At 43.8% G+C, this 12574-nt stretch overlaps 1 long non-coding RNA gene across 1 annotated transcript in view; it reads right to left on the bottom strand.

Moving 5' to 3' along the window:
- Nucleotides 1-10801, bottom strand: part of LOC307215230 — a 98067-nt gene extending 87266 nt beyond the window's left edge. The window contains exon 1 of the long non-coding RNA XR_013838408.1: nt 10190-10801. This is a non-coding gene — a long non-coding RNA (uncharacterized lncRNA). The remainder of the gene's footprint in view (nt 1-10189) is intronic.
- Between the last annotated feature and the right edge of the window lie 1773 nt (nt 10802-12574).

The following is a 12574-nucleotide window of genomic DNA, read 5'->3' as shown; positions in this document are numbered from 1 at the left end:
GTGGCTGCCAGGTCAACTTACAAGCATTTGTACCAGAGACTAGATTGGCTGTGCTACTATGACCTTGATTCTTTCAGTGCACTGAAAACTAAGCAGGACAGATGAGCATAACCCCTGCACTCACACAAGCATGCTTTTGCTATTGAGAATATACAGAGCCTAGGGTTTGCCAATCAGAAGGTTGGTGGTTCGAATCCCCGTGACAGGGTATCTCCTGTTGTTCGGTCCCTGCTCCTGCCAACCTACCAGTTTGAAAGCATGTCAGAGTGCAAGTAGATAAATAGGTACCACTCCAGTGGGAAGGTAAACGCCGTTTCCGTGCGCTGCTCTGGTTCACCAGAAGCGGCTTAGTCATGCTGGCTACGTGACCCGGAAGCTGTCTGCAGACAAGCGCCGGCTCCCTCGGCCAGTAAAGTGAGAGGAACGCTGCAACCCCAGAGTCGTCTGCGACTGGACTTAACGGTCAGGGGTCCCTTTACCTTTACCTTTACTTTTTGAAGTCAGCTTCCTGCTGTCTTGGGGCGGACAATAGGTGGGCAATAGATGCAACAGTAGGAAAGAAATGGTAACTTTCAAAGGAAAAGATGTTAACAAAGCCTTTTAGGATGAAATGCTCCCAAGTGCCATGACTATTGGTTTAGGAGGCTCATTCAGTATTTCCCTTCTAGTGCTTAGGAGTTTCCAACCATAGGCCAGCATGATTTTGTTTTAAAGTTTCTATCCCTACCATACATTTAGCAGTTGAAATGTGTTGCTTCAGGTATATGAAAAGTAACAGCTCGCTGCTGAAGTCTTTATCTGCCTAAATCAAACGGTGGTGCTATTGATTTCAGAGAGTTAGGACTGCACACTCAAGAATGTAATTAATCAGAACATTATCTGAGAATCTGACTGGCCTCCTGGGTGCAGAACAGTTGGTTGGATTGGCAGAGGAAGTAGCTGCTTTGTTGATCTCAGAGACTATACTAAGGAGATAAAGTAATAACTTTAATTGACCAGCTTTTGCTGGTTTAGGGTTATGTATGCTTTGGAGTTACAACAGGATTTGCTCACAGTAGAGTATTGATTCTAGCAATTCAGACTTGAATTTTCTTTATGTTATCTCTCAAAGTATATAAACGTATGAAGCTGTCTTACACAACAGCTGCACTCAAACATCACTTTATTCCATCTTCCCAACATTTCCTTACCAGTTTTGCATTTTGTGGAATTTCCCCCCTCGATGAAAAATCTGCTTCTTGAAATCTTGTGGAAGTTTAGCACTCATATTGGTTCTAGAAAAAAATTGTTTCCAATCTCGGGAAATCACCTGACTTATGTACTGTAAGTTTCCTGTGGTTTGCGTGGAATATCCCCTGCCCTGCCCTGCCCAAACCGTGTTAACATGACAACATTCCAGACACTAGATTGGCACAATATGCTGTGAATTCTGTGAGCATAAGCACACGTGTGCTGAAAGGGTGAAGTGGCGACATGTCTGATGACATGAATAAGGCCAAAATAACCTGCATTAGGAATGAAATGGGGAACCATATCTATAGACAAAAGACATCTGCCATTGATTTGCCGTCTGCTGTATCTCTTTATGTGCTACAGATAAGCCTGTAGCTGAAGCTGTTGAGCGACAGCTAAATAGAGTGGGAGTCTGTCAGATCACAGTGTAGCACAGACTTCTTTTGAGCAAAGAAGGCTCCATGGAGGAGGTATCTCAGGTGATTAAAAAGCTCAAGAATTAGAAATCTGTGAGGCCAGATGGTTTTGTGGGGGATTTCTATTAGAGAGGGAGAGAGAGACCTGCCGATCCTTTACCTAATGAACTTCTTGAAAAGCATGCTGGCTTTGGGGGTACCTCCAGATTTGTGGAAGGTTTCAGGATTAATGGTGATACCCAAGCCTGGAAAGAACAGAGGGTGGTTGAGTCAAACAGGGTGATTGCATTAGTGCAGAGGTTCGTGACCTGTCATCTTCCAAATGTTGCTGGACTACAACTCTTCTCACCTGGTTGTGGCTGATAGGAGCTAGAGTCCAACAATACCGGGAAGGTACCATGATTTTATATATGTATATAGTTTTTATTCTATCCATGTTTAATTGCATTTTAATGATTAGTTTTTCTACGTTTTTAGCTGTTCCTGTTTTTATCTGTAAACTGCCTTGAGTCCCCTCAGGGGGATGATGATGATATTAATAATAATAATAATAATAATAATAATAATAATAGCAGCATCCTGTGAATTCTTGCACTTGACATAAAAAAATAAAAGTTTTATAAATTGAAATGAGGGTTCCTAACAAGACTTCCTGGAGAAAAAATGGGTTTGGGAAATATACAAATAACTGTAGAGCCATACCTTTACAAGTAATCGGAAGCAGTGGTGAGTGCTAACTATTTGAACTGGCGACCAGTGGTGGCACTGCGCAAAGGAATGAAGCAGGGCCGCCCTCTTCCACCACACCTATTTGCAATCTTTTTGGAACCTTCAGTCCTGCCTTTGCCAACCTGTGCCCTCCAGTTGTTTTGGGCTACAGATCTCATCAGCCCCAGCCAGCATACCATAAAGAGGAGCAGATCAGTTGCATGGCATTAACTTTCTGTAGACTGTCTGTCACAGCACTTCCTGTTAGTCCCTCAACTGATGAATGTTTATTTAATTATGTATTATGTTTCTATCCTACCTTTTCTCCAAGGAGCTCAGGGTGGCATACATGGTTCTCCCGCCTATCCATTCTACCCTCACAACAACACAGTGAGGTAAGTTAGGTTGAGAGATGGTGACTGGCCCAAGGTCACCCTGTGCACTTCATTGCTGAGCAGGGTTTTGAACTCTGGTTTCCCAGGTCCTAGCCCAACAATCTAACCACTATACCACAGTGGCTCCTGGAAGGAAAAATGATAAGGAAATGACTCAAGAAAAGGAAGCTTTATACATGGGAGATCTGGCTGCAACCTATGACATTCAGCTTTCCCTTAAGGGATTGCCTTGCTCCTTGTATCTTACGTTATTTCTGAAAATTTGCTTTGAAAATGGGTTAGTGGGTTTCCCCTACTTGGTAACCTAGCTCTACATTTCTGTGCTAATCCAAATTGATTTCTCAAAGATTAAACTGCTTGAGGGAGGGAGACTTTGGGAGCTATACTTAAACATGCAATGACAAAAACAGCGTAGCTTAATCCATACGGATGGGCAAAGGATATTCAGCAAGACACATTCAGCTATTACTGTGGCATCCCAGGGTGTTCAGCTGCTATTTCGGTTCCAGCGTGCTGGGAGATGCAGCAAGGAAAATCTCCCTTGCAGGCAGCCCAGAAAACCTGACAGGTGGACTCCTCGCAAGGCTGGAAACAGCCGGAGAGCCTTATTATACCATCTTCAGAGGGATAGAGTAGGACAGGTGAGCATAGAAGGCAAAGAGTAAGGAGAGGATGATGAGCCTTCTGTGAACTACAGGCTTGCCTATGTATAAATAAGATGCATAATAAAATAGTAACCTGCAGCTGTCTTAAACAGGGCCGCAGAACCCCAGGCCTGGGAGCCAAATGTGGCCCTCCAAGCCCCTCTATCTGGCCCTTGGACTCTTCTGAGGCTACAATTTGTCCTGCACCCTCATCTAGTTAGTTGACCTGGTGGAATGTGTCCTTGAGCTGCCATAATGCTTCCTGTTTGGCCAGAAGGGGGATGGAGAGTGGTGTGTGTCTGGCCACACCCACTTTTACCCCACTCACTAGTGGTATGTGACACCAGGAAGATTGACTGCAAGGAAATGTGCTCCCCCCCCCCCAGGTTGAAAAGGTTTTCTCCTGATCTGTGCATGAGTTTTCCATGGGCAGCTTCAGAGTTAAGGTTTATAGGAGGAGCTCTGAGGACATAATGACATTAGGCAAGTGCGGTACCTTTGTGCTGTTCTAATTGCTTGCTGAAAACCTTTTTGTTTCAGCATGCCTATCCAAACATGTAAACATGGTTTATATACCTGTTTTTAAATTTTGGTGACTGGTATATGCTTGCAGACTGGTACAAAGCTAATGATCTGCTTCATCAATATATATTTTTTAAATATATTGCCTCAATTACATTGTCTTCAATGGGCATAAAAGCGGAACTGGCATAAAAGTGGAACCATTTCGGCACTTAATTAAAATGTCTGAGGCCTGCATGCAAGCAAGTTGGATTTAGCAAGCTTGCTTCATAGAAATAGGATGCACAATAGCTAATTTAACAAAGTGGCCTCCAAACTTGCAAATTAGTATATCATACTTCCCTGTCCCGCCCTCCTTAATAACAAGGAAGTACTTTTCCTGCGTGCAAAGACAAGCACTGGTGGATTGAGTGGGCAAGACCAGTAGTGGGTCCCATGGTCAAGAAGGTGGTTTCTGCACATGCTGTAGAGGGAAGTGAGGGGCAGATGGGGCTCCTCAACCTGGGAAGGTAGCCCATTTAGAGCACATGGCTTCCTCTAAAGAATCCTTGGAACTGTAGTTTGAGGGTGTTGGGAATTGTAGCTCCTCAAGGGGTAAAACAGTAGTTCCAAGGATTATTTAAGGGAAGACATGTGCATTAATAATATAATATGGATATAATTTGAAAAATAATAATCCTTAGCATTTATCCAGGGCTTTGTGGTATTAAAATATTACATGCAGTATTTTGTAATCCTCACTGCAACTTGGATATTGTTAATTAGTATTATTATCCCAGTGCTAGAGATTAAGAGGACCGAAGCTGAGAGGGTGGTGGCTTGACAAAGGGCACTTAGTGAGATCATTATTAAAGTTAATTTTTTAAAAAAATTCTGTGCTATTCAGCCAAAAAGGCCGACATGACAGAGGTGAGATTAGAACCAAATAATTTATTTTTCCTTACTAAGTCTCTTAGCCACATCCCTAATGAAAGTAGATGTTTTGGTTTAAAAAGAATAATGGAAACCAGATTAATGGTCCACAATACAATGCATGTTTAAAAGTCATTGCCTGACTAGGTTAACTAGTTGGGCAAAATGCATGTTGTTATCAGTATAATTATATTCTAACACGTTCCCTAAGGAATGATTGTAAGTTTTCCACAAATGATATGTGAGGGGGTCAATGCCTGGAGTGAGTGTCAGTTAGATATTCTCATGTACATTTTTACCAGCTGTGAATAATGCTTTGTAGCACTGAACAGTACTAATCACATGGCATTTCCAATATTACTGCAGAGAGAGAGTTTCTCATTCTCACTATATTAACACAGATTTATTTGTGCAAGTGCCCAAGGTCCAAGATTAAAGGTCTCCAGTAAGGAGGGAGGGAAAAGAAATTTCATCTGGTTCACATTCAAAGGTGAACCTACCTAATTCACAAAACAGTTCTTGAACTGAAATGCAGCCATCCTTTGAAATTCACACTTCTTTGAGTTTTGCAATGCTATTCTCCAACCGAGTAGTGTACAAACCTGAATATACTGGGCTGAAGTGTGTGTAAGACCCTGTATGTCGTAGTAGTTACAGTCCTGGAGTAGAACCTGAGAGACCATGATCGAAATCACCATACAACTAAGAAACCCACTGGGCGACCTTGGGCCAGTCACTATCTTTCAGTCTAACCTACCTCACAAGATAGTTGTGAGGATAAAATGAAGAGGGGATGAAAATGCGTACATTTCCCTGAGCTCCTTGGACAAAAGATGGAGTATGGATGTAAACAAACAAACATGCTTATTTTAGTGAAAATAGCATTAAAATGCATTATATTAGAGGAAATCACTTTGCAAAAATGTGTATTTTATATATATATATATTAGAGGAATTCACTTTGCTAAAATGTGTATATTAGGCAAAATTGCAAGTAAACATTAGGAGAAATTAACTGGATTTCCATGAGGACTTTTTTTTTTAATCGCAAACTGAAGTGGAAATGTAGAGAACTCAAGACTGGGAAAATGAGAAACATAAGAGAAACCCAAATTGACAGGTGCCCTTCCCTACCTTCAAGAGCCAGATCCCATGAGAAAAAAGGTCACCCCTCAGTAGACTTCCGTAGCGCCGAGCAGCCGCTCAGATTTTGAGACAAGGCCCATAGAGAAGCCCAGCTCCCCACAGAGCATGTGTAAATGTACAATGCATGTCATGGCTCTGTGTCAACACTGAGAGGAGAGACAAAGGAGCGATTCTCAAAGGAGGTCTGTTTTCCACTGCTTCAATAAATGCACCAGTTTGATTTCTGTACTCGGATCTCTCCTCCCTTCCCCCATGCAAACTGTTTGGCTAACCTGTTAGTCTCCACTCAGACTGGTAAAACCAGCTAATCTGATTAGTTCACACACACACACACACACACACACACACACACACACACGAAGAAAGGCTGCTGAGGAATAGTGGGGCCTACACAGCACTCTGAGGCTCCTGCTTCGATCAATAGGTTAGGGGGTTGCCGAATGCGTGAGTGCAGTGTGGCACAAGTGCACAGCCAGCCTGCTCTCGAGCAGGGGAGACAAGTGTTGCTGTCTTTTCCCCCTGACCTGGGCCTCGGGACCACATGAGTATGAGCCGTCATGTTTCGTGTCACATTCAATGTGGTGACAGAGAAAGTTACCTTCACCTTGGCAGCCTGCCCCTCCATCGCATGGAAGGTAAGCTCCAAAAAGGTAGGCAGAGAGCAGAAGGGCTTGTAAGAAAAGGTCGCTTTTTCAGCATTGGTATTTACAGCTAGGCTGAAGTGGATCACAGCGGAAGGTTGCCCGTTCAAGAATAATGTTCTGGTTTGCAGGAAAGGATTGTATGCACTTTGTTTTGGGAAATTGTCTGAGTGGTCTGCTTTTTCCTTTGCGGAGGATGGGACTTATTCATGTGGTTTAAACAAAGCAACAGGCCACAACTGTCTCCCTTGAAATGGAAGATGAAAAGAGCCCTCCAATTTGCAAAAGCCAGAAATGTGAAAAAAGTGACCTAACATTGTCTGTTTACTTTTGAAGCCCGTTTTTCCAAGCTCCTAACGTCAGATGCCCCATAGGGGCGGGTTTCCGTCTTAGGAAACGATAGTACAAATTGGAAAAGGGGGTCTTTTCACTGTGCAAAGCAGAATGGAGGCTGTGCTTTTGGACTGCCATTTCAAAAGGTTAATAAGAGAGGAGCTGTCTGGAATACATGGGTAATATTGTCTGGCTTCTCGCTACATTGCAAAGGAAAGGATTTTAAATAACTGTCTTCATTGCATTTCATTTTTAAAATTGCTTTGTTTCTATCCAGTACTCTATAATATTGCTTTCTACTAGAAAGTAGAATTTCTGCTACCTAAAAACTGTGGTTGAAAACTTGTTTCAGGAATAACATAATGCATGCCTGACAAATAATATTTTGGCATAACCCACAGCATATATGTGCATCATGTCGTACACTGTATGCAATTAGCATGAAATACATTGTAAGTAGGAGTATTAAGTGAAGCCAATTTTCTTTTGTAGATTGAGTCAGCCAGCTCTTGGTAATACAGTGGAAAAGGGAATATTTTGGGTTTTAGCGTCAGGTAAAGACGTACCCATTTGTTTGCCGTTTCTTGGTTACTCATGTGCGCTGTAGGTTCCCCCCCCCTGTAATTGTAATAATGTTTTGCATTGATATTGAGTTTGTTTTGTTTTTACCAGCTCTTTTTGATGCACTGGAACAGTTCTTAGTGTTTTTAATTGCATGTACCCCCTCTGGGATCGTATGATGAAGTGCAAGCTAAAAGTACTCTCATTAAATAAATGAATATTAGTACATCTATGGCTATAAATGTTTTAAAATATGTGACTGAACACACTAAATAACTTTTAACCTACTTTATGCAGGAGACCAGTCAGCAACAATCTCTTTGAGCTCAAACACACATCTACATTACTACACAACTACCCTCCACCCCACTTTTATTCCAACTGGGAACTGTATAGGAGAGATTCCTGGTGAATTTGTGTTCTCTGTCACTTTTATTCTGGGAGAACATACTGCTGAGAGCAATGACTGTCTATTCTTGTTTGTACACAGCTTAGTACATGCAGTGGGTCATAGTTGTGGCTTTTAGTTGTAGGCATCAGTGCTGATGTTAAATATGGATGTGGTTTGTTTAGGCAACAAGAATGCACAAGTTAAACCAAATATGGAATAGTGCCTTAGGCTGCAATCCTAACCCCACTTTATTGGGTGTAAGCCTAATTGAATTCAGTAGAAATTGCTTTTGATTAGTCATGTTTAGGATTGCAGTGTTACCTATTTCAGTGTTCTGGTCACTTTGCGATTGATTGTGGAACCTGCTGTCAGTTTTGATCAAGAGTGTGCATTTGTCAATATCTAACTCGAGAGAATAGAAATTTCAACAAGAAGAGCTGTAAATTAATAGAAGTGCTTGGATTCCCCCGCTTCCACCATACTGTGCCATTCTGTCAGCTATAACCTAGCAATCATGATGCAGCAGATTCCATGCAATGTGCTAGGAGGCAGTGAAAAAAATTGACCACGTGATCATACATTTCTCAAACATTGCAGCAAAACAGACAAGCTTTACACCTTTCTCTTTGTATTCTCAATGAAAATAGTTAAGTAAACCAAACATGTGTCCTCTGGAAGTCCCACTGTGGTCACTGGGCATTGCTCCCTAGTAAGTGTGCCTACAATTGCTCGCAGATAACACAATCTGAGTTCAGAAAGAAAATAAATCCTGGTTACATATTACTGAAGAACCTGAAAAAAACTGAATATAATTTGAGGGAGAAAGGAGCAAGGAGTCTCTCTTATACCAGGCCTTGTACGTAACAAGGAAGCATTCAACCAAACGTGCAGAGGAAAACTCCTTCAGAACTATACAGCCAATCAGGGCACAGTGCCACATTGGCAAGCATCATGCCACTCTGCATGGTTTGCTGAGCAACACCTCCAGGTGCCCCCTGCCAGCTAGTTGACTGTAACTTTAACTAACAGAAATAACCCTGAAGTCACACCCAAAATGATATCTGCAGTTGCACTTCCAACAGTAATTGGAGCCTGATTGACTTTTCTGTTCATTTCTTTCACATTTAAAACAAAAACACCTTCTATTCCATTCCTGCCATAGGATCTTCTGTGGCATCAAGGGGAGGGGAGAGGGAAAACATTCTGTTGAGCAGAGAGAAATCTTTGCACCAATGGAACATTCTCCTTGGCGCTATCTTGGAAGCAACCCAGAACGTGCCATGACGACACACACTGTGCCAGAACTGTCCTGATAGGCTGTCAGTGTAGCAGTGGTGTATTTCTCTCTCCCCAGCATATTGAAGTATTAGGATCGCTCAGCCTGCTATGCTGCCACTCATCTAGTAATTAGAGCCCAAACACAAGAGCTTTGGGGAAGACATCCAAGGCCTCACTCAATAGAATTAGCAGGAGCACCCCACCCCATCCGCCACAAGATGTGAAGCAACTGAAGGTTGGGGCAGGACTGGCAGTGGCGGAAGAAGGGGGCATGGTCCACCCCTGGTGTCATCAATGGGGGTGTGGTGTGACAAAATGAGGTTTTTTTTAAAAAATGGACTCATGAAATTTTTAGGAGTGACGTGGTGACTTAGGTGCCTGCAGGTTCTGCACTGCCTGAAACGGCAGCGTGGGACTTGCGTCTGCCTACTGCCTCTCCCTCAGCCGCCCTATAGCTTAGGGGGAGGCCGAGGAGAGGCTCTAAGTGTCGGAGAGGCTCACCCCGCCCCCATAGAGGCTCATCCCACCCCCAGCTGCAGGACACGCCCCCACACCAGGCACCCAAGCGACTAGCTACACACTGCTGAGGACAGGTGACCACTAAATCTAGAGTTCTAGTCCTAGACTTCTGGCTCAACCTGTATTTCAGAGTTAAACACAAGTGCAAAAGGCATGGTAAATGATGAGTAAATCAAACAGGCAGCAGTTTGAGCAGCTGCAAGTGGCACTCATAGTGTCTTGGGCTGTGTACACAACCCTGTTTACTCTGCATCCTAGTGCTCTCAGTTTGGGAATTGGTGTACACGTGATATTAGCTGCGATCCACACCTATCCTGTCGTTTCTTATGAAACACTGTGCTTTGATGCATTTCTCCCCAAACCAGCTTTGATCCAAATTGAGAAAAAGAACAACCTAGCTGTGTTGTAAGCCGACAATGTGCTCATAGCCTTGGTGTTGATGGCCTTGAACACTGGCTGCTTTTGAGGCTGCTTATATATGTTATCTTACTTGATGACGGTTCTCCTGGCATAAATCCTGAAATGCCTTGCCAAAATAACATCACTCTTCGTTCCTGTGAAATAGACAAAGCAGATCTGTTGCCTGATAGGCAATTGGAGTGTAATACGAATTTGTTGCCAGCTTTTAAATATATGCAGTGCCTGGTGTCAAAGCAGTTTCTCTCTGTGTGTTTGACAGTTAGAACCGTTAGGAATGAGAAGTTACGCCTTTTAAAGCCTATTGTTTAAGACTGATGCAGCAGCAGGTTGTAATAAAAGGTGGAAAGGCTTGCATCCTGTCCTGGAAACAAAAGCACTAGCTATGAAAGGAAAAGAGAACAAGGGAGCAACTTATTCCTTACCAAACTCTCTCGAGCCGTTTCTGCCCCTTAACTGTTTTAATGCCCATCCCTTCATGCTGAACATAATAGAGTTGTGTAGATTTGGCAGATCCCTGGCGGTTAGGAATTGGTAAGAAGGGGTTAAGAGGATGTGGGGGGGGGAGGAACGCCATCACCTCCCCCCAGTGAACGAAGGGTGGTCCGATAAAGGACTCCGGGGGGCGTGGCCCTGTCCGAAGCCTATGGAGGTGTGGGCCAAAGGCACGCCCCCAAGCGGTGACCGGGGGAGCTCCTAGTTGACGTGCCTCAGCAGGAGACTCCCCCACTATGGTGTCTCCCGTGTCTCCAGCAAATGGGCTGGAGCCAGATAGTCGTTAGGACCAATGCCTAAGCCAATGCCTCTCATTCCTGAATTCAATAAAGTTGTGGCCTAATTCGCCCATTTAACCTTAAATTATGGTGTCTTGTGTCTTGATTTATCCTGGTGGGGGGGTGGGAACTCGCCACGCAAAAGAGAACAAGGGAGCAACTTATTCCTTACCAAACTCTCTCGAGCCATTTCTGCCCCTTAACTGTTTTAACGCCCATCCCTTAATGCTGAACATAATAGAGTTGTGTAGATTTGGCAGATCCCAAAGGCTGCAGTCCTAACCTTACTTACGTGGGAGTAAGCCCCATTGACGAAGACTCACTTGTGAATAGGCATGGTTAGGATGGTGCTGTAGTTCTATAAGAATAGCTATTATCTTTATAGCACTATATACAGAGCTCTGCTCTGCTCCTAAATGCTCCTCTTATTGCTTCTCACTAAGGCATACTTTGTGCAGTCATTGGTAATGCTTAAATGTAAATGTAGCTCTTAAACAAATGAACAAAAAGAGGGGGTGACCAGCCTGTCCGAAGCATGAGGGAGAGTTGCCATCTCACATAGGCTTTTAAATCTCCATCTGAAGCATAAAATGGGCCTGTCATCTGCTCCGGTCCTTGTTATGATGTGCACTTACAGGCCTGGTCTCAAACACAGGTGTTGTGATGCTGGCTCATAGGCAGCCTTGGAGTCAGCTGGAGACATGAAACTGTGGTACTGAAACCTAATGGTGATCAGCTGGCATTGGAATTACAGTCTAGACCGATAAGAGCCTGATAGGCAAGGCCAAGCTGACAGTTAACCAATGAAGCCCAAGCCTGACCTGGACACTTTTAAAGCCCAGGATTATTTGCAGGGTAGCAGTGTGCTTTAATTGACAGCCCTTCAGATACCTGGAAACTGCTAATAAGTCTCCCCTTACTCTTCCCCTGCTTAAGCATACCCAGTCCTTTCCATTGTTCTGCTTTGGACTCCACACATAAAAGAAAGGTAAAGGGACCCCTGACCATTTGGTCCAGTCATGGCCGACTGGGGTTGTGGCGCTCATCTCGCTTTATTGGCCGAGGGAGCCGGCGTACAGCTTCCGGGTCATGTGGCCAGCATGACTTCTGGCAAACCAGAGCAGCGCACAGAAACGCTGTTTACCTTCCTGCTGAAGCAGTACCTATTTATCTACTTGCACTTTGATGTGCTTTCGAACTGCTAGATTGGCAGGAGCAGGGACCGAGCAATGGGAGCTCACCCCGTTGCGGGGATTCGAACTGCCGACCTTCTGATCAGCAAGACCTAGGCTCTGTGGTTTAACCCACAGCGCCACCCGTGTCCCTCAATACCCAATACACATACCCAATCCTGGCAAGCCTCTTCCAGAAAAACTCGAGTTTGGTAATGTCCTTCTTAAAATATGGCACCCAGACCATAGTACAGATGTAGCTGGGAGAAGAGGAAACATAGCTTGGTTGGACAGGAAAAAACTGAAGCAGAAGTACCACGCAAGCTGCAGAAGCCTGGAGAAAGCTGCATGTGTCACATCAGTGGCCGGACTTCACTTTTCAGCAAAGTCAGAGCTGAACTTTCATCACCCAGTCAATGGCAAATAGCTTTCATCTGCTATAATTTGCTGTGTCGTGAATGAGTATGGTGTAAAACAAAGTTCACTCTTTTATCCAATACTGCCTGTAGCTTC

Source organism: Podarcis cretensis (assembly GCF_951804945.1).
Source record: "Podarcis cretensis genome assembly, chromosome: 4".
NCBI lineage: Eukaryota > Metazoa > Chordata > Lepidosauria > Squamata > Lacertidae > Podarcis > Podarcis cretensis.
This window is presented reverse-complemented; position numbering and strand designations above follow the sequence as displayed.